The sequence below is a fragment of the Pan paniscus genome, chromosome Y, assembly GCF_029289425.2.
Source record: "Pan paniscus chromosome Y, NHGRI_mPanPan1-v2.0_pri, whole genome shotgun sequence".
NCBI lineage: Eukaryota > Metazoa > Chordata > Mammalia > Primates > Hominidae > Pan > Pan paniscus.
This window is the reverse complement of record NC_073273.2, coordinates 37,186,184-37,210,145: the sequence shown is the minus strand read 5'-3', so window position 1 is coordinate 37,210,145 and position 23,962 is coordinate 37,186,184. Positions and strand designations below refer to the sequence as shown.

At 36.7% G+C, this 23,962-nt stretch overlaps 1 long non-coding RNA gene across 1 annotated transcript in view; it reads right to left on the bottom strand.

Moving 5' to 3' along the window:
• Positions 1 to 277: 277 nt before the first annotated feature.
• The window catches only part of LOC134729849 (uncharacterized), a 54,502-nt gene continuing 30,817 nt past the window's right edge, over positions 278 to 23,962 (bottom strand). The window contains exon 3 of the long non-coding RNA XR_010111352.1: positions 278 to 5,194. This is a non-coding gene — a long non-coding RNA (uncharacterized LOC134729849). The remainder of the gene's footprint in view (positions 5,195 to 23,962) is intronic.

Below are 23,962 nucleotides of genomic sequence, written 5' to 3'. Positions count from 1 at the left end.
GTTCTTAAAAATGGGTGTCCAGAGTTTATTCCTGCAGATGTTCAGATGTGTCCAGAGTTTCTTCTTTCTGGTGAGTTCATGGTCTCATTTGACTTCAGGAATGAAGGTGCAGACCTTTGCAGTGAGTGTTACAGCTCTTAAAGGTGGCACATCCCAAGTTGTTTGTTCCTCCCATTGAGTTTGTGGTCTTGCTGACTTCAGGAGTGAAGCTGCAGACCTTCACAGTGAGTGTTACAGCTCATAAAGGTAGTGCGGACCCAAAGAGTGAGGAGCAGCAAGATTTATTGTGAAGAGTGAAAAAACAAATCTTCCACAGCATGGAAGGGGACCCGAGCAGGTTGCCACTGCTGGCTCAGGTGTCCTGCTTTTATTCCCTTATTTTGCCCCACTCATATCCTGCTGATTTGTCCATTTTACAGAGAATTGATTGGTCCATTTTACAGACTGCTCATTGGTCCATTTCACAGAGTGCTCATTTTTCCATTTTTACAGAGTGCTGATTGGTGCATTTACAAACCTTTAGCTAGACACAGAGTGCCGATTGGTGCACTTACAATCTTTTAGCTAGACTGAAAGGTTCTCCAAGTGCCCTACCCAATTAGCTAGACACAGAGCACTGATTGGTGTGTTTACAAACCTTTAGCTACACACAGTGTGCTCATTGGTGCATTTACAATCCTTTAGCTAGACAGAAAAGTTCTCTAAGTCCCCACTTGACCCAGAAGACTAGCTGGCTTCACCTCTTACTTGCATTAGAGTCTGGCCGCTGAATGGTTTGCTTGATTACTGCCAGGTGATCGTTGGTCTCCCCACTAATAATTAAGCTGGTTGTTTTAGGTAAGGTGCACTGGGAGACAGTGTGGAGAGAAAGTGGGGGAAAATGAGGGATGTAGCTGGAGGAACAATAGCATGAAGGGAAGATGAAAGATCCAGCAACGAAGAAATGATGGGTCGGAAAGAACACAAGAGAGCAGCCTTACATGGAGGCAGTAGACAAACATTCTATTCTACAAAGTCATTGTTGGGGGAAAAAAAGAGGCAAAAAGGATTGAGTTTTGCAAATTTATACTTTTGACAATTGAGTGATATTAACAGTTCTTATGTTATTTTCTCTTGAACTATCATTTCTTTAATTAATACTGATTGTAAACATCCTTTTGGTATATTTTTTACTCCAAGATTTCTAGTATTCCTTTGGTTGCCTTATTTTATTTGTATTCTCTTATATTATTTTCTTTTTCCTGATTATTTTGGGTTTATGTTGTTCTTTCTCTTCTGGGTTCTTAAAGTGAAAGCTATGGCTCCTTAATTTAAAATCTTCATTCTTTTTTAATATAGTTATCCAGAGACATAAATTTCTTAGTACAAGTTCAGTGTTATCCTGTAAATATGATACATTGTGCTTTTATTTGCATTTTGTTCAATTATTTTATCATTTCTGATTTTTTTGTTTGATTCTTCCATTTATAATTTATGATTGTCTTATGCAGTTTCTAATATTTGGGCATTTTCTAGACATGTTTTAATTATTGATTGTAATTTAATGCTACTGTGGTCAGAGAACATACATTGTGTCATTTGGATTTTCTTCTAATTTTTTGAAGTGGGTGATGTGGTTTAGCTGTCTGTCCTTACCCAAACATCATCTGGAATTGTAATCCCCACATGTGAAGGGAGTTACCTGGTGGAAGGTGACTAAATCATGGGGTTAGTTTCCCACAAGCTCTTCTCATGATTGTGAGAGAGCTCTCACAAGATCTGATGGTTTAAAAGTGGCAGTTTCCCCTGCACAGATTCTCTCTCTTCTGCTCCCTTGTGAAGAAGGTACCTGCGTCCCATTTACTTTCTGCCATGATTGTAAGTTTCCTGAGGCCTCCCCAGTCATGTGGAACTGTTAGTTGATTGAGCCTCTTTACTTTATCAATTTCACTGTCTCAAGTATTCTTTATAGCAGTACAAAAAATGACTAATAAAATGTATTTCAGGTCTAAATTTAGTCTATCCTGGTAAACATGCCTCTGTCTATTTGATCATATATGCATCTTAGAAGTTAACTTCAGCATACTTACAGGACACAAAAATATTCAACTTCAAAAGGTTAAATTTTACACGATATGGCATCCAAAGAAAAGCCTCCAGTAATGAGAAACAGTACAAAAATGTAATTAATAAGATGAAGAAAAATCAATCAAAATAGCCCCAGAAATGACACAGATGTTAGATTATGCAATGACATTAAGCAGCTATTATAACGGTATTTCATGTGTTCATAAAGTTAGATAAAAACATCAAAGATACATAAAATGCTCAAATAAAACATCTGGATATAAAATCTACAATGTGTAAATCAAAATAACATTGAACCAAGTTAACAGGAGAGTAGAGTTTGCAGGAAAAGATGACTTGTGTATTTATAGACATAACAATAAAAACCCTACCAAACAAACAAAAAGTAGAGAAGAGAGATTTTAAAAAATGAATAGATCTACGAGCTTTAAGAATATTTTAAGTACATTAATATAAATGTAATTGGAATCCCAGAAAAAGATAAATCACAGAAACCATATTTGAAGATATAATGACAATATATTTTTGTATTTGATGTAAACTATAATCCTATAGATTCAAGAACCTCAGCCAACATGCACCAAAACAACAAGTAAAATCCCAACTTATAAAATTTGTAGATGATGCTAAAGCTGTATTTTGGAGAAATGCATAGTACTCCATAATCTGAGGGCTGAAAAGTGGTAACTCAAGAAAACCTTACAAGCACCCAGAGAGAAAACACAGGTTACATTTCATATGTCAAAGCAATGATTCCAGCAAATTTCATGTGAAAAATAATGCCCACCAGAAGACAGTGGAATGATGTCTCTAAAGAACTAAGGGGGAAATGTAATCTAGAATTGAATAACTACCAAAAATATTATTAAAATCAGAGAAGAAGTAGACATGTTCAAAAATAGAAAAACAGAAATAATTGATTAGCACAGACCACACTGCAAGAAGTGGTAAGGACATCCTTCAGAAAAAGAAAAATGATACCAGGTGTGGTTATGGAAATGTGTATTTATACAAAGAAGCAAAGAACACTAGAATTTATGGCTGAAATAATAAGGTATAGAATTTTTTATATTTGTATATTATATATTTTTATAGTTTATATATACTTATATATTTAAATATTAAAATATAAATATTTGTGTATATATACACATATTTATGTATATATTTTTTCTTCCAATATCCTTTAGGTTTTCGTTGTATAGGTTGATAAAAATACCTCAACTTTAAGACTATATGTGTCAAAATGAACAAAGAAGCAATTAAAGAGTATTTCGCCCTTAGATGAGTAGCTAAGCAATTTCATTTTTTATTAAATTTCAAGTTGACAGTTTCTGTTAAGCTTTGCCATAACTGCAATAACTTTGCCTGTCAGGTTATTTGCAGTTTGTTGCAACTGATATAAATGATGTGGCCAGACAATTTACAGAAGTCAGGCAATTAATCATAATGCTGAAAACATTTATACTAAAAAGTCAATTAATTGAAGCATGTCTTAGAAGCTGTAATTTATCTATTGATTCCTCAGAAAATATCCTATATTAAATAAGTATGTCACATATTTTCCCTCAAGTTTAAAACAATTGAGTAATTTCTATCTGGATGTTTTAGTATTGAGTCATAATTTGATGGTTACACACCTCAAAATTTTCTTCCTGCCTTCTCTTTTCCCAAAGGGAAGATGAAAATAGGAATGAACCCAAAATAGAAAGAACTATATTTCCTTTTAAAAGCAAAGTAAGCTAACATCTTTTATGGAGAGTCCATGGTTTCCCTTGTAATTTTCCTTGAGGGTGAAATTAAAACCTGACTTTGCATTTAAAATGCTACAAACATATATGAGTTCTCATATGAAGACCAAATGCCTATGGGTTTATTGATTTTTCTTTTACATTAGAAATTGCACAATCAAGAAAAATCATTTTAGGAAGCTCTCTTAGAGTAAGTAAATAAGCTGAATTGAAGATAGGTTTTACAAACTCTTAAATTCCATTGTTCTTCTTAAAAGTTATCCAGAATTTATGGAAAAGCAGAATGACCCTGAAGGGTGGGTCAGAACATTTTTGAGAGTGTGCTCATAGACACCAGTTGCCAGAAGTAGATGGGACTGGGTACCTTTCTATGTACAGGGAGTCTGTCCAAGTGCCATGAAGCAATTGGACAACACCTTGACCTTCTGGGTCATTACCTGTTCTGTGACCAAGGAGCAACTAGAGGTCATTTGATTTGGCTTGAAGCCAAGAGTTGTAGCATGGCTTGTTTTCCCTAATCATTCCTTGTTTTCCCTAACCATTCCTTGTTTTCCCTAATCTTATCTGTTTTTTGGATGTCTTTCTCCAGGGTTTAAACCTGGTACCATCTTAAAGGAGGCACTACAGAGAGAAAGCAAAATATATTATAATATTATCTCTATTTTAAATTTACATATCTTCTCTCTCTCTCTCTCTCTCTCTCTCTCTTTCTCTCTCTCTCTCTCTCTCCCTACCCCCCCCCCAAATCTGGAGTTGTCTATAAAACCCTATATAGAGCAGCAGTAAGTATATGCATGTAAACAGAATGCTCATTTGTTTCCTAATGTCTATATTAACGAGGCACTAACAGTTGGACCAGGTGGGAAAAAAAAGTGTATGATTATATTTTAGAGAAAATGTTAGGTTGGTCTGAGGTAGAAAAATTGTAGCTTTCCCATGTGGCATAAAATGGGAGTAATCTAGTTAATATTATTGTTTCATATTGAGAGTTTTTTAAAAACCACGTCTTCTGAGTTCAAATTTGTTTGCATCTTTAACCCAGAAACTAGCAGTTAAGATGAATCATGTCTATTTTCCTCTACTATCCAGTATCTCACACAATTAATTCCTACTATCGTCTTCAGCTTTTTCATTTTGAGCTTGATCTTGGCAAAGCTCAAAACGTGGATGTTGCCTTGGCTACTAAACCTCATGTGATAAGAGATAAATAAGACAGTCACACAGCAATAACCTTCTCCTATAAGATCATTTCTGAAGACTGCAAGTTTCCCCATCCACAGCACATTATAAAAGGGCTTCCATGGTTTCTCCAATCTTGTCCGATTTTTGGATGTCTTTCTCCAGGGTTTAAACCTGGTACTTTCTTAAAGGACACACTGCAGAGAGAAAGCAAAATTCCTGCCATTAATGATAATGCTTAAATCACTGAAATCAAATCTGCAGCATTAAGCCATCTTGAAAAATGTCATATCCATAAAATATTTTAGGAAATGTCCAGCTACATAGTTAGGCTACTTTATCTGATCATTTAGCACATGCGTGTTTGATATTTGTATTTGGTGTTTCTGTATTTAGTGCTTCTGTATTTAATGATGGTCAGGAAAGCAAAGACCAAGGACCCAGAAAATGGAGAGTTTGAGGGCAGAATAGTAAGAAATGTTTTTTGCCTTTAAATTTAGTTGCAGGGGATATATTTATAAAGTCAATGAAATGTAAATTAGTTACCCATAAACATGTCCTGAATGACTAATTAGTGGAATTGTACTTTCTATTTGTCCTTCTATATGTAAGTAGTCTTAAATGTCTCCAGATATCACATCATTCTTGTTATATTCAAATTCTATGGCCAGAATGGCCCCTTTTTTGAGACTTACTTCCTCCAATAATCAAGAATATGTGTTATTAAGCAGATTGTCTTTTGCTAATTATATAGTTCTCAATTTCTCTTCCTTCATAGTGTTCTCAATCATAAAATTGATAATATGTCTTTACCTGTTAATAAAATGGAACCCATCAATAGTGTGTAATTCTGTTTTTCTTTTATGTGATGGATTGCATGCCTCCATGAACAACCACATAAAATGTTGTGTTTTGTTTTAATAAATAAGCAGGGTTATGATGTAGAAAATGTGACACTTTTGGCTATTGGCTGAGTGGAACATTTACATTTATAGTCTGTGGACAAAGGCCACCATGTTTTGTGTTCATGACTCATAAATGACAGCAGGGTCAGAGAAGGACTTTTCTGCTGTGATGGGGCAGGCTTTGCCCAGGGGTCTTAGCTCTGCTAGACTGCATAGGGACAGGCTATCCTGAGTGGGCGGTAGAATAAAGCAGCCAGAATCAGGGACCCACTGAACATCAAAGACCCATTTAGACAGCCTGGTCACTGCAGAAATGTATCAGCAGAGTAAGGGAGGAAAGAGGAATAAGCCAGGCTTGCTGCTTTCTAGAGGATCAAAAAGAGCTCCTATCTAAGAGCAAACTTGCACTCATCTAGGATTCCATCTGAATTATGAACCTCAGGGAGACCTGCCCTGTGGTCCATCCATCGTCACGGTCACCGTGCCTGAATATTTTCTGTGCATGACTGGTCTACTGCCTCTACTGCAATACCCTGAAGCATGACCCTATGCCTCAATTACTATGAGCAGCCCTAGGAGAAAAACCCAGTCTTACTCTTTGTTGAATCCTCTTTGTCACTTGATACAATCACAATAAATGCTTAATCCATATGTTTTAGAGAAATCGGTTTTGGAAAAGCAGGTGCACATGTGTGGAGGCAAAACAAGTAGGCAGAGAGCAGAATTAGGATTGAGAGGGTCTTGCACATGAAAATGATGAATAATGTATGTCTACCTCAGAAAGGTGGTGGGAGGGTGAGTAACGTCAAATTTAACCAAAACAGCAACAAAACTAAGCTTCCCTTTAGCTTGCGTTGGTGGTACCTCCTTCTAGATTCCATCTCCAAAGTTTCACAGTCACGTTGGGCATCATATTGGGGAAAATCATCGATTAGACCTATGAGAATCTTATCTTTGTTCTGAAATTTTCCAGTGGGAAAACATTGGGTTGGGCTCAAGAGAGAGTTTGCATGAGGCTGATGGAGAAAATTGAAGATGGATCTTTTTCCTTCTGTAATGTGACTGTGTTTCCAAATTGAGATGATGTACTAGGACTGTGGATAGAGCACATGTGAACAAACACATCATAGTATCTAGAGGAGGCTTTCATAGCTCCTTGAAATTTGGCAAGATCAATGTAAGTGGATTTCAAATTCCATAAGGAACTGATTTGGTGGAGAACATTCATTTGCAAGAGTAGATTTAGCTAAAACTACTTTTAAAAATCCAATCCAACATATTTATGGTTTTTTTGTATTGTTTTGTTTGTTTTTTCTTTTTTTCTTTTTTTTTTTTTTTTTAGATGGAGTCTTGCTCTTCCGCCCAGGCCAGACTGCAGTGGCACTCTCTCTGCTCACTGCAACCTCCGCCTCCTGGATTCACGCCATTCTCCCACCTTAGCCTCCTGAGTAGCCGGGACTACAGGCGCCCGCCACAACACCAGGCTAATTTTTTGTATTTTTTAAGCAATATTTTAAGTACTATAAAAATAAAATACAATGAATGATTTATCCAGCGAAAGAAATCATTTCACTGAGGCCACCAAGTATTTCTCTATTTGTTTTTAATTTTTTGTGTGTGTTGACACGTGGTTTCCCTATGTTGTCTGGGCTGGTCTTGAGCTCTTAGGCTCAAGCAATCCTCTGTTATTTATTTTTATTTTTATTGTTCTTTTAGCGTCAGGATCTTGCTCTGTCATCCAAGCTGGAGTGCCGTGATACAATCATATCTCATTGTGACCTCAAATTCCTGGGTTCAAGTCATCTTCTTCCTGCCTCACCACCCAGTATTTTAAGCAGAGACCTTATATCTGGAGATTTTCGACTGTAAAATCACAAGTCAAGCTCAGAGGTACATACTGCATGCTGGGACTAGCAAGGACCAAAATTCAACTGGAATTTAAGAGAAACTGCTCCCGGTACAAAATCTTGTGTCTGAGCCACTTCCACACCTTATATGTTTTTGTAATTGGTCAAATAATAATGATCCAGTATAGGTTGGAAAATATTATTATAATTCACATACAGGTTCATATTATACACTAGCAAATAATTATTTGGAATTGATCTAATGGTCACTAATATTTGCCTTCTATTTAATCATAAAAATATTAAAAGTAAATTTACTCTTTTTTTCTTCCATTGTAATCAATTTCTTTCACATTACTTGTTTTAACGTTGTTCAGATGGTCTCTTTTTCTCTGAAGAACTTCATTTTTCTGGCTTTAGATTAAGAAGTCAGAGAATGAGTAAAATAACATAAAATAAAAGGCTAAAATAATATAAGCTTTTTTAAAGGCTCCCAATTATACATGCAGTCCCTGGAAAATGAAAAAAGAAGTCAGCCAGAGAACGTTCGTTCTCCTGCGCAAGTCTGTAAAATGATCACTTTAATTTTCAGGGTTTCCCGGCTGTATCTATCCATAACAAATGAACTAAAATGCTTGCAGTGTATGCATTTTTTCCGCAAAATCACTGATCAGGTTGAGCAATTTGGAGCACTTAGGCATATCTTTTGTTTCTTTTGCCTTGTTTTGTTTTGTTTCATCTTTCTGGGGCTCCTCACATTGTCATTTCAATATAGATCCTAAATCCCTTGAATATATTTTCTGATGGTGGTCTTTAATGTGCCTTTCATTCTGTTTTTTGATCATGTGTTTTTTTAGATACAGAGTCTCACTCTGTTGCCCAGGCTGGAGTGCTGTGATGTGATCATAAGTCAATGTAGCCTGGACCTCCTGGGCTCAAGAGATCCTCCTGCCTTGGCCTCCTAAGCAGTTTGAACTACAGGTGCATGCTGTTATTCCTGGCTATTTCTTGTTTGTTTTGTTTTGTTTTGTACTGATAAGGTCTGTCTGTATTGCTCAGGCTGGTCTTCAACTCCTGGCTTCAAGCCATCCTCCCACTTCAGCCTCCTAAAGTGTCTGAATTACAAATATAAGCTATCACTCCTGGCCAACCTCTTATTCCAGAAGAAAAGGTTATATATAAAAAGATACAATATTCAATGCCTATAGCAACAGAATGGACCCAGATAGTGCAAGGACAAGGGACTGATTAATGACGTGGTGAAAAGGGCTTTCTGTTTAACCTGCTAGGGAAACTTTAGCCTGTGAGCACTCCAGGGAGATGAATCACTTAAGTGATGTGGAAAGGCACCGAGCACAATCATCCATCAAACATAGGTGTTCTGAATGAGGTCTTGGACTGCTTAAGCTACTGGCCATCTCTCCAAAGATCAATTCTTCGACAGTGGAGAGAACAAAACGTAAAGTCAAATAGAGCAAATAGAGTGGTGCAGGGCAATGAATGGGTGTGCATGGGTTGAAGTAGTTGAGGATGCCTTCAGACTGGGGCAGTCTCGAATGGCTCTAGAGGTTAAGAGAGGGCAAGATAACAGTTGGTTTTATTTCTCTCACATCATGGCTGTGGTATGACACAGTGACTCCTCCTTACCTGTCTTGACTCATATTGGGAGATGCAAAATCTTCTTAGCAAAATCCAGGTAGGATAGAAGTTTGGAACTTGAGAGAAGCTGGGAAAAATTGACATGAATTGATGCACATCTGAAAATTCATTCTCCCTCTCTCTCTCTTCTTCTGGGATTCTCCTACAGTGTAACTTGTGGAAAGGCCTGCACCCAAGTAGTTAATTGAAAATATGAGCAAACAAGTGAAGAGCTAGAGTGGGATTGTTACTGCCCGAAGGTATCTGAGTAACCAGCGGCATGTGTAGCCATCTCAATTCTTGCCTCCTCAGATGATAGAATTCAACTGAGGGCCATAAGGAGAAAAGGAGACTGAAGCAAGTTTCAGAGCAGGAGTGGAAGTTTATTTAAAAAGACTTTAAAACAGGGAAGAAAGGAAAGTGCACTTGGAAGAGACCCAAGCGGGCAACTTGAAGGACAAGTGTGACATTTGACCTTGAATATAGGACTTTATAGGCTGCCCTCTTCCGTGTGCACCCCTTTCCCATAATTCTTCCCTTAGGGTGGGCTGCCTATATGCACAGTGCCCTCATTAGTCTTGGCAAATGAGCACATGCAGTGTGTTCAGTAAGTTGTATGCATGCCAGTCTGAAGCTTTCTTCTCTTTTCTGGTGGAGCGCCCCTGGAAGGTCGTACACTGCCATTCTGTCTCTTATTGCACATGGCTGGGAAGTTGCTTCTGCTTGGTGTTTGTATTCAATTAACATTTTAGTGCAAGATATGTGGACAATTAGGAAATGGCCTCCCCCTAGTGCCAGCTGCCAATTTATCCCTTTTAGAGTGGCAATGTGATAATTTTCAAACCATAATCCTATTCTCACCTGACATTCCTGGTGGTGGTGGAAGCACCCTCTCCTGCTCTGCTCATGCCTCTCTAACCATCTGTAACAGGACAGGAAAGGCAGAACAGCTAATGAAAATAATCTTTAGCAAGTTTGGTGATTGATTCTTCATCCCATTGAGACTTGGACGTTTACAAATTGTTTCTCACAAGTGCACATTTGGGGATGAAAAGGTAAAATGTGGAAGCATTGATTTTAAGCAACCATATCATTCATTTGCTAAACCTGTCCCCTTAAATGTATAAACTCCATCAATATTTTTTGTTTGTCCCTGAGAAGTTGCAGAATTCTACAACTTCAGAAAGATGCTAGTGCATTTGCCTGAACTAAATAAGACCTGCATGGAACTGAGCACCAAAGTAGTATGCATTGGAGGTAGAACTAAATTAGTCTGAAGTAATGCACAAAAAAGTATCCAATAATAAAGTGTGTGGGTGTCAGATGGACCATGTTAATTGACATTTTATTTCTTAAGCATTTAGAGTATTACAATAATTGATCCTGTATTAGGCCATAAAAAAACCCTCCACAAATATCAAAGAAAAAGTATCATGGAGATCATATTTTCTGTCTAACTTTTAATTCATACTATTTTGACATTAGTTTACTGTAATTTATAAATAATAAAAAGAAAGTAGGAAATGAATTCCCACATACTAAATAAAAATATGAATCTGCTTAGGTAAACAACTCATGGATTGCAGATGAAATCATGTAGAATTTGAAAGTATTAATAGAACTAAATAATAATGGATATACTACATAGAGAAATGCTATGTTAAGTAAAATTGGTTCACTGGAGGGATTATATCCTTAGAAATTTTAAGCAAAAAACAAAGCAATTCAAAAGTGATCATCCAAGTGCTCACATAAAAACAATAAAAGGGGCCGGGTTTGGTGGCTCACACCTGTAATCCTCACCCTTTCGGAGATTGAAACCAGTGGATCACCAGAGTTCAGGAGTTGGCGACCAGACTAGACAACCTGGTGAAACTCGATCTCCATAAAACATACTTTTCTTTTTCCTTTTTTTTCTTTTTTTATTTTGTCATTCTGGCATCCACCTGTATTCCCAGCTACTCAGGAAGTTGAGGTGAGAGGATTGCTTGAACCTGGGAGTCAGAGGTTGCAGTAAGCCCTGGTCACACCTCTGCACTCCAGGCTGGGTGACAGAACTACACTCTGTATCAAGAAACAAACAATGACAACAACCACACACACACACACACACACACACAAACACACAGGAAAAAGAACAATAGCATACATTACAAGAATATGAAAGGAAAGGGATAAATAAGAGAAGAAATAAAACATATAAATTATGAAAGTTTCTAATAGTACAATTGAGAAACTTAACATAACCAACAGTTGTTCTTTGAAAAACAACTAAGAAAACACTTTGACATAGGGGCAAATGTTAAGGGAAGGTTTAAGAATTTTGTTAAGGCTGGCTTACTAAGAAGTAAAAAAGGAATGGCTAGAAGTCTTTCAACGGTTTACAGCATCAAGCCCAGATAACTTTTACAGGTCTTCAAGAAACAGATCATCCTAGGTTTATGCAACCACACACAAAAAAAGGAAATGGAAGAGTATCAACTCATATTTTAAGGCTGTCATGTCATCCTGAACACTGAAACTTGACCAAGATTTTGAAAAAGAAAAAGAAAATAAAAAATGAATCCATTTCACTTATAAATGTACACCACATGTTCTCACTCATAGACGGGAGTTGAACAATGAGAACACATGGAAACAGGAAGTGGAACATCACACTCTGGGGACTGTTGTGGGGTGGCAGGAGGGGGGAGGGATAGCATTAGGAGATATACCTAATGCTAAATGACAAGTTAATGGGTGCAGCACAACAACATGGCACATGTATACATATGTAACAAACCTGCACGTTGTGCACATGTACCCTAAAACTTAAAGTATAATAATAATAAAATGAAATAAGAATTAAAAAAAGAACCTGGGAAGAAAAAAAATAAAAATAAAAAATAAATTTACTTTCAAATATCTAAAGACATTTTTAACAAGTTTTATGTAATGGTATATAAAAATAATAATATACCATGACCCATTTGGGTTTGTCACTGTGCAGCAGAGATTGCTTATTAAAAAGTCTAGAAATGAAATTTATCTCAGTTTTGGATTAGGAGAGAAAATACGATCCTCTAATTGGAAAAAGAAAAGTCATTGATAATATTTAATTGTTATATCTCAAAATACACTGTAAATTGGAAATCAAATGGAACTTACTTAATGGAGTAAAAGAACATAAGAAAGAAAGAGCAAACATTGCCTTAAAAGGAAGCACATTATTATTATTATTTTTTACATTTATTTTCAGAGACAGTGTCTTACTTTGCTGCCCAGGCTAGAGGGCAGTGGCAAGAACTTAGCTCACCACCACAGCCTCCAACCTGTGGTCTCAAGCAATCCTTCCACTTCAGCTTCCCCGGTAGCTGGGACTATAGGAATGCACCACCACACCTGCCTAATTTTTTTATCGAGAGGGAGTCTCACTATGGCTGGTCTTTAACTCCTGGGCTCAAGCAATCCTCCCAACTTGGCTTCCCAAAGTGCTGAGATTAGAGGTATGAGCCTCATCACACCTAGCTACATTATCTTTAAAAATGAGATGAGGATACACACATGCCAGATGATATTTTATTCATATGATGATATTTTGCAAGTTTGGCAAATAGAAACAAATCAGATAACAGTCAAGCATATGTTCTAATATGAATCCATAGTATCCCTGATGAATTCTGAGTGAGAAGAGTGAATCAGTGCAAACACTTTGGAAAACAGTTTAATATGATCTGTAAGGCTGAACATCCCCAGAGCCTGTGGCTAACCACAACACTCTTAGGTGTATACCAAATAGAAACTGAAACATATACAGTAGACAATGGAAAAAAATGTGGAATAATGTACATAGCAGCATGGCTTTCAATACAAACTCTAGAGACCATGCAGGTCACCTCTGATAATAGCACATGTGTCCTCACATAACAAATTTTCATGTGCCACTCATTATCACACAGCACAGCACTGTGGGAAACAGCAGTGGTTTTACTCAGCGAAAATCATGAGGTCAACAAGATGCCAAACTGACACTTACCCTTTTTTTCTGTTGAAAATTAAAGCCAATAAAAATAAACATATGCATGTTTAAAAATACAGGCCAGTGAAACAAGGTCTCATTTTAAACAACATAAAGGAAGTAAGAATATCCCAAACATAAGATCCATGTTAGTTATGGACTGAAAATTTGTGTCACTCCCAAAACCCATATGTTGAAGTCCTAATCCCCAAGGTGATGGTACAGATAATTGGAATTTAGGATGATTTGACTTATGATTATGTGAAAGTGAAACATGGCCAGGAGTAGTGGCTCACACCTGTAATCAAGCACTTTGGGAGGCTGAGATGGGTGGATCACTTGAGGTCAGGAGGTCACCACCAGATGTGCCTTTCAAGAGCTCCTGAAAGCAGCACTAAATACGGAAAGGAAAAACTGGTACCACAAACTGCAAAAACAAACCAAAATGCAAAGACCATCAACACTATGAAGGAACTGCATCAACTATGGGCAAAATAACCAGCTTGCATCATAATGACAGGATCAAATTCACACATAACAATATTAGCCTTAAATTTAAACAGGCTAAATGCCCCAATTCAAAGGCACAGACTGGCAAATTGGATAGAGTCAAGACCTATCAGTGTTCTGTATTCAGGAGACCCATCTCATGTGCAAAGACACACATAGGCTCAAAATAAAGGGATGGAGGAAGACTTATCAAGCAAATGGAAAGGAAAGAAAAGCAAAGGTTGCAATCCTAGTCTCTAATAAAACAGACTTTAAACCAAAAAGGTCAAAAGAGACAAAGAAGGGCATTACATAATGGTAAAGAGATCAAGGCAACAAGAAAAGCTAACTATACTAAATATATATTCACCCAATACAGTAGCACCCAGATTCATAAAGCAAGTTCTTAGAAACCTATAATTGCACTTTTTATTTATAATATTTTCAACTTATGATGGGTTTATTTGGATGTAACCTCACTGTTATTCATGGAGCATCTATATTAGAAAGTGTGTGTGTGTGTGTGTGTGTGTGCACAAGAGGTCAAAAACTTCTCTGGCCAGACAGCAGGGTCTTAATAGTGTACTCTGAATCCTTAGAATAAACAAAGGGAAGGGAAATTAAAGGCAGAAATAGAGAATAGGGTATTACTTTCCTAAAAACTATTTTCTGGGAACTATATCACAAATACCTTTTTATCTTTTTTTTTTTTTTTTAACTTCTTGAGACAAGCCCTCACTCTGTCATCCACGTTGGAGTGCAGTGGCACAATCACAGCTCACTGTAGTCTCCAACTCCTTGGCTCAAGTGACTACCACACCTGGCTTGCTTATTAACTTATTTATTTATTTATTTCTGTAGAAATGATGTCTTGCTTTGTTGTCCAGGCTGGTCTTGAACTCCTGGGCTCAAGTGATTCTTCCACCTCAGCCTCTCAAAGTGCTAGGATTATAGGCATGAGCTACCACACCTGACCCATGTAAAAAAATTGTTAATGTAGCAATTCATTTATATGCTGCAAACAGCAATGACATATGTTTGTATTTCAGGAATAAGGAAATGTTTTTTGGGGAAAGACTAATGCTTTTTGTCAACTAAAGAAACATAAAGGAGAATTTTCAATTCTTAGTTCTAACACACATAATGCTTCTCAAACCCTGTATAGGGTGCCAATGCTTTTGGTACCTATCCACATTGTCTCCATTGTTCATTCTCCCAGAATAAACTTCTTCACAAAGCTTTCCTAGCAACCTGCTATGTCTGGTTTATGTTGTCACATGGATGAACAGAATTTGATGCATCATAATATCTGAGTCATGCACACTCATTACTGGCCTTTTGATGGTGCATTTAGTTGAGTTTTGTTTAGTTACTTAATTTGGTATTGCATACAATGGAGTAAGCATCTGCAAACCACCACACAGACAAAAGTCAGTATCATGACAATACATTACTTTATTCAATGATTTCCTCAACTAACCCATATTTTCATTCTAAGTTAATCATCATAATTGTCTTAATTCATTTGAGTTGCTATAATAAAATATTGTGGACTTGGGTGCTGATATTGTTTGGCTCTCTGTCCCACCCAAATCTTATCTTGAATTGTAATCCCTACATATCAAGGGAGGGATCTGGTGGGAGGTGATTGGATCATAAGGCTGGTTTTCCCCATGCTGTTTTCCTGATAGTGAGTGAGCTTTCATGAGATCTGAGGGTTTTGTAAGGGGCTCTTCCCTTTTAGCTCTCTAACACACATACAGCAGCACATAGAAGATAAATACAATTCATTTGGTCTGAATAATAAGTCTCTTGTTTTTACTTCTATGCACATTCATGAGAAAGCTGTTTTCACAAAATTAGGTAAAGTCTACTCAATTATGTATATATTTGCATGTCTATATTAGTCTTCCCCCAAATAAAAAATATATAGACTTTTTTTTTCTAAATCCTTTTCCAGTTCATCTGAAACCACATTTGGCTAACATTATAACTTGAGGATTGGTGAATATTTTCTGGAAGATATGTATTTCTACGTGTTTCTTTTTTACATAGACAAAGAAAATTTCATGTATTTACAATGGACAGCATGATGGTTTGAAGTAGATATACAATGTGGAATAACTGAATTTAGCTCATTAACAAATGTACTACTTCACATAGTTATGATTTTTGTGGAGAAAATTTCACATACACCCTTTTAGCATTTTTCAAGAATACAACATACTATTACATGTAGCCACCACATGGTGCAATGGATCTCTTGAACTCATTCCTCCTGTTTAACTGAAATTTTGTATCCTTTGGCCAACATCTCTCCAACACCCACTGCCCTCATTAACCACCATTCTACTCTCTATTTCCATGAAATAAACATTTTTAGAGTTTACCTATGAATAAGACCATATGCCATTTGTTTTTCTGTTCTTGGCTTAAAATAACAGTTGCCTTAGGCTTACCAACTAAGCAACAACAATGTGAATTCTGTGTTTCCACATGTTTATTTTTGTATAAATTAAGTTAATCCCAAATGCTGAGATGATTTAATTTAAGTTAAAGTATATGAAGAAATTAGAAATCCCTTTAGTCAATATAGGTCACTGAAAGTTATTGGGATTATGGCATGTTTGTGTGTTTGTGTGTGAGTTTGTGTGCACAAGAGGCCAAGAGCTTCTCAGGTCGGAGCTCTTCTCCCTATTTTTCTAATGAAAAGAACTAGTGCTATTTCCAAACAACTCATATATTGAGTATTTAACATGGATATCTTAATATGTGGCAGTTTGAGATGAATGAAAATATGAATCACATATATGGTCAATCAAAGCTGGTCATACATAGTTTGTTTTTGTTTTTTTAATAATCTACGTAAGTGTCTTTGTACCAAATCTTACCTCAAGGAACACACTTTTTCTTCATGCCTCAGCTTGAACTGAGAGTTAGTTAATCTGCGCACTCTCAAATACATTGGCTTCAAGAGATAAAAAAATCATTTTAAATAGAAAATTCAGATTAGGACACTGAATATTGAAGAGGCTATTGTTGACTCCTAATACAGAAGACCAAGGCCATGCCTTCTCCTCCTTCTCTAATTCCTACCCAGCAGACCCAAGCACACATGTCATCTGGCTGAAGGTAGAAAATTTATCATTTGCCTTCTGGAAAAGTTTTTCCCAATGTAGTGTTCACTACACCATTTGGGGAGTTTGCTAAAATAAAGATCTTTGCATACTACAACAAGAGAATTAATTCTTTGATGGTGGGTGAGAAATGCTCCTAAAACAATCTAGTACTTAAAAGCACTCCAGGTGAACCTCATTCAGATAAAATACATGAGACACCCCATGCTCACAACAGAGGCTTCAGAGCTTTCAAATGCTTATACAACAAGTGATTTCAACAAGTGTATCTCATTATCCATTGACCTTGACTAATGTCTTAGAGAGTTTTGCATTGCTATAAAATGATATCTCAGTCTGGGTAATTGATGATAAAAAAATTTATTTAGCTCATGATACTAGTTGCTGGAAGATTGGGCACCTTGTAATGGCCTAAGACTTCTTCTGTTCATAGCAGAATGGGAGATGGTTTGTGCAGAAATCACATGGTGAGAAAGTAAGCAAGAGAGACAGCAAGTGAGCTGCCCAGCTCTTCTAAAGAACCAGCTCTTGCAGGGACTAATAGAACTCACCCATTACTGCAAGGATGGCATGAAGACGTTCAAGAGGAATTCACTCCCAGGATCCAAACACCTCCAGTTAGGCTCCACCTCCAACACTGGGGATCCAATTTCAACGTGAGGTTTGGGAAGATAAACATCCAAACTACAGCAATCAACCTTCCAGAGTAGGTAGGAAGAATGGAAATGTCGAGATTGATGGGGACAACTAATAAAATAAAGGGGTAATGTAAATGGATGCACAGGTTGGGTGGTTCTTGATCCAAGAAAAGTCTTACCTTATTTTCCCCTATGATTAGGACTAATATTGGAAAGTGCATGGTATGCAACTAGTACTCAGTGATCTGTAAAAACCTGTGCATTATCCAAGACAGAGATAAATTTTCCAGTAATTAGAAAGTCTTCTCTCATGAGCACACTTCCCCCTCAGGGGAGGTTCCTTAGGGATGCAAGTTTTGGCATGCCTTATTAGGCTAAAGTATGCCTAAATTAGGTGACCTAATTTAGGTCAACACCATTCAAACTGATGCATATATGTGATCTAAGGTTTTGAACAGAGTTATCATCAGGGATTGTGCATTTCTTTTCTATGAAGTGACATTTCATAAGGTCTGAGGTCATTATTTTGCAATTAACTAATGCCTATTAATGCCTATGCAAGCATTTTAATTTTTACTTTGTGGTGTATGCCATTCTCTTTGGCAGACACTGAGAGAGAAGAGATTTTTAAATGCTGTTTATGGTCCGATCTGCATGTGATCATTTGCATAGGCAATAATTAGCTAGTACAGAATTCTCTTGGTTTGGAGCTGCCAGGTTTTATTGTTTCTAAGTTCCACTTTTGTATAAAAATGAATGACAGCTATGCCTTTTACGGTGTAACTCCCAGGAAACACACACACCCACACACACACTCTCTTTGACAGACAAAAATAGAAATTAAGAAACAATGTAAGCATTCATCTGAAAAAAATGTGAGATTCTGAGATATCTCTAGAAAATATAAAGATAGCAACTGATCCTCCATTGCCAGTCATAAGGGAAAGTAATGTAATGGACTCAATAAATATAATATCACATAAACACTCCCATCCCCTACACAACTTGGTGTTTTGTCTTTGATTCTTAAGCAACAAATATAATATCATTGAAATTACTTGATGAATGAATTAGCTTATTTTAAGTTGTTACTAAGTTCTTACTGTCTTTTTAAAATGAGAGCATAGTATCTTATATATAATTTATATGGAATTTATTTTCTTAGATATCCATTAGGTTCAGAGCATAATTGAATGGATGGTCCAGAGAGATCCCATATTCCTTCCTTCACACATGCACTGCCTCTCCCATTATCAACATCCCCCACCAGAGTGGCACATTTGGTGCAGTTGATGAAACTATGTTGACACATCATTTTCACTCAATGTCCATAGTTTACTTGAGGGTTCATCCTTGGTGTTGTGCAAAATGTGGGTTTGGACCAATGTATAGTGATATGGATCCACCATTGCAGTGTCATATTTGTAGGGCCATGTAATTACAGTGTGATTATACTCTTAAGGACTTTACAGCACTTTTGTTTATGGGGATTTATTTTTCAGTTGAATTCATACTGCTTCCAAACACAAATTATATTTGTCTTATATTCTATCTGCAGAAGTCTCCCAGCTGCATATCAAAAGCTCCCCAAACTGTGCTCTTCATCTTCATTTTGTTTTTTTTCTTAAGCTAGAAAACAGCATCACCCCCTTCAGAATCATCTAACAATGGAGATATCTGCCCAAGAATACTTTTTGTGTCAAACACCAAATAAAAAATGTAGCAGTTTACTCTGATGCAGTGATAATGTATTAAGGGGTAGAATTATGAAAATAAAATTTGCTATAGGAGAAAATGATGCTTCCACTCTTAAGGCAAAATTTTGACCCAATTAGGCAAATTAAAAGCACCATTCATGTCTCAATTAATTCTCAATCTTAGCAGTGGGCTTCTCGGTTTTCACAACTTAACAAATGCTTAGGTTAAAATAATGTAAACCCTATCAAACAAGAGTCTCTGGAATATACAGAATTACAAATGCTAGGCACTACTTTTTTCATATATGAACAATTTTCATTGATAATTTATAGAAAACTCCCTTGAAGTGGTAGAATTTTGAACATGTTCAGAAGATAGAAGGGTACAGATGCTGCCTGTTTTAAAATTGTCAAAATAATCAATATTAAGAACCTCAAGGGCCTAGTTAACATCTGTAATCCCAACACTTTGGGAGACCGACTGGAAGGATCATTTGAACCCAGGAGTTGAAGATCAGCCTGGTCAACAGAGGGAGAACCCCACCTCCGCACACACACAAAAACACACATGCGCACACACACACTCACTGTCTGTCTTTCTCTCTCTCTGCCGCCTTAAAACATAGACTATTAATGTAAATTTCCTCATGCCTCTTAAATCAGCTACATATCAAAATTGTGTGGACAATAGCAAGAAAGGGAGATTGGCAATGTAACATTTAAAAAATGTTAAATGTCTGAATTGCACATTAAATATCTACAGGCACATCTTATCATATACCTATTTCTATTTGTGATTGAATAGGACTTTGGATAGGAAGAAAATCAATTAGTAATTCTAAGCAGAAAATGAGGTTTGATTTACAACATGAACATCAATTCTTGGCACAGCCTGCAACTCTTAATGTTTATTTAAATTGAAATTGATCTGCCTTTCTTAAAGACTGTAATTTGAAACATATTACAACCAATTATCCTGGAATGAAATTATTTAAAATGTACCCAGGACAAACTACATTTGTTAATATGTACCCAGTTCATTTGCTGATGTAGACAATAACAATTTTTGAAGGTGTTTGTAGAATTAACAATACATATTTAACAGAACTCTATTGGATTTATGGTGAAAGCAGGTACTGTAGTGCCTCCTTTGTGGCATTTTTGCTTTAAATTATTAAGGAGACTTAAATTGTTGCAGATCAATGTTGCCAGATACAACAGTAAGACTTGATTAGGTACCAAGAAATAATCTTGAAAATGTATTGGAGACAGAGCAAGGATTTACTGGACACTCTTCCAGCACAAGTACTTCTGAACATTAACTAATATTTCTGGGTCTTAGGCTTCCATGTCTTTCAGAATGAAACTGTTGACCCTCTCAAATGAACAGTCATTATCTGCAGTGGTTCTGCTGTCACCTTGATTTGAGTTTGAAAATGCAGGCTGCCATTGCAAGCCCATGCCTCAATATGTCCTGAAGAGAGAATGCATTGGTCCTATCAAGGAAAATAGGTGCCTAGGAGGAAATCAACATGGTGGGAAAAAGTTTCAAAAGACTTGTGTCATGAGGGCTTCTTATTCAGTAAAGCTCCGTTGTCCCTGGTCCAGCAGAATTCAATTTCCAGAAAATAGAGAGAATGGATTTCATTTTCTTCATTTTTTTTATTTTGTACTTTTATGTTAGATTCAGAGAGCATATGTGTAATTTTGTAACCTAGGTATATCACGTAATGCTGAGGTTTGGCATACAGTTGATCCCATGACACAGGTACTGAGCATAGTACCCAACAGTTAGTAGCCTCTAGTAGCCCCAGTGTCTACTTTTCCCATCTTTATGTCCAAGAGTATACAATGTTTAGCTGCCACTTATAAGTGAGAACATGTTATAATTGGTTTTCTGTCTTAATTTGCTGCTTAGGATAATGGTTTCCAGCTCACAGTGGCTCATTCCTGTAATCCCAGGACTTTAGGAGGCTGAGGACAAGATTTTGAACCCATTGTCCACCTTGGAAATCATTTTGAAAATAAAAGACTAGCCATGGTTTCTTCTGCCTTTCATCTTCCTTAACCCATTCTTGATACCTAGTTTTTCTCTATTTATATATGATTAGCAGTGTGTGCATTATATGCCTGTGGGTTTTATTTTCACCTATTCCTCCAAGCCCCTCTAAAATAAATTAGTGAGTTATTTTCATTTGGAGAATAAATTCATCGCACAAATTTGAGAGACTCAGCTCTATGAATAGGAATCAGAATTTACTCAGGGAAGACAAAAAAAAAAAGGATCTATGCCAAGAGATTTCTGGGACCAAGTTTTCTGCTTTCTGTTTAGTTGTTTAACAGAAATGTTGTTTAACATTAATATTTTCAGCAAATATGATTTGGATTTAAAGTGGTCCTTCAGTCATAAAAAATGAAATCTATGAACTACTTTGGACACAGCTTGGATAAACTTGATTTCCTGAAAAATTTTACCATCTGTCAAGAAGCTGTCAGCACTGACCTGAATTATTCATTTTCATTCAGTTACAGAGTAGTTTTTACACAGAAGTCTTTGAGATTGTTTCTGATTTACCCAGAATTGTGGGACAAATCCTCTCAGATTCCCTTACTACAGCCCTGATAAGTAGCCATAAAAGGAATATGCTCTATTAGATCTGAAGCTCAGAAAAGTCTGATGCCACATATATCTAAGGCTGTCTATGCTATTTTGTACCACATCTGAGGTGTCTGCCCAAAAAGCATGCACAGAGTTTCCCAAAATGGTTTTGTTTCAAAAAAGATGATTATACAGTTCTGCATATATTGAAAAGTGTCATCAATATCAGGGTCCTCCATGGAAAAGAGATACTTTGTTAACTGAATAGAGATGAACAGCACAACTCAGTGCTATGGCTTTTTGACAGATGACAAAATGTACCAGAAAACCAAGTCTAACATGTTAAACAACATTGATATTGGTGAAATAAACTATCTTTATCTAAAATTCTATTAAGGAGGCAAAGAAACATGAATGAGGAAAGTCATAGAAATAATCTATATGGCATCAAAGCATTATGAAAAATGAATGTGTGGGATGATACAGCCACAGACAGTTGGGTCGATCTGGCAGTGTGTTCTGTTAGAAATATGTGGGAGAGGATATTGCATTACAGTCTTCCTAGGCAGTAACACTTGATGTAAACCCATGATAGTATCTTCCTGTCATGGGTTGTTTTCCCTGTCATAAAACCTGACAGGGTGTGTGTTTATGTGTATGATCTGCCATTCTGTTTGGGTAAAGACCTATTCCTTCACACCAATTCAACTGTGGCAGTCATTGTCTAATAAATGCATTAGGAAAAAAAATCCTCACCATGCCTCATGAATTTAGATGCTCCAAGAAGCACATAATGCTCAAAAGATGTAATCTTCTTGAGGGCACCCAGAGATTTCAGGAAACACAAGAAATAGCAAATTAGGTTGCAGCAGGAAAATTAAGGAATCAGAGAGACTGAGGGGTCAAGGAGGAATTATTTAATTATTTAGGTGCACTGACCCAGTCAGATTCACATTCAAAGGACTGAGCCCCAAACAAAGAGTCAAGATACCTTTTAAGCATCTCTTGGGGCAGGGGGAGAGCTGTGCAGGGAGAAGCGTATTACAGAAGTGAGAAACAAAGGCAGTTATTCAGTTAAGACATTTATTACATTATTTCTTACTTTTCAAGGAATAGCATGTTTTATGACTTGAGATTATCTGTTTAGTAACCTTGCAGCTGCACAGCTAGAGAAACAGAGTCTTCACAATGCCTGGGAAAGGGACAGATAAGGCTCACTAGCCACAGAAAAATAGGCAGTTAATTTTTAAAGGACTTCAGCTCTTCCTCTTCCTCAGGGGGAATTGGTTTTTCTTACATACAACTGAGTTTTTGCTTACACAGTTTTAAATTTCTTTTAATTCCTGTTCCAGGGTGACAGCTTAATTCCCATGAGTTGAAAGATTTATTTAAGTTATTTTGTTGATGTCACAAAAGTCATTGCGGTTTTTGCCATTACTTTCAATATAATGTATATATGCTTATGCGTACTCTAATATATAAATGTCCACATACTTATATATACTTATGTGTATAGCAATGACTGATATAAAATGTACACCTACTTACAGGTATAACAATGACTGTATTTAGTATGAGGATTTCTCAGGAAGACCACACATATAGGAAATAGGAAACAGGTAGAAAGAACCCAGACCTTGGAGGAGTCACCAGAATGCAGGGCACTATAGGAAGTTCTGTTAAGTGTGAAGAAGCAAGGCACTGCAAACAGCAAAAGGGAAAAAAAGAGAGGGCAGATTAGTAGGTATGAAGGCCTGGGCTATTACAAGAAAAGAATCTGGACTTATGGATCCTGGAGCAAACTCATTCACTTCTATGAGTGAATTAGATTAACAATGTTGGGTTTTGTTGACTACAGGTGAGAACAGAGAATATGCAAATTTTTCCTCAAAACTGGACACCTGTGGACCCAAAGAAGAGAACAAACAAGCACTGGGATCAGTTTAGGGTAGAGGGAGGAGAATGAGGAACAAAAAGCTTATTGGGTTGTGCTTATTTAGGTGGTGAAATAACTCATA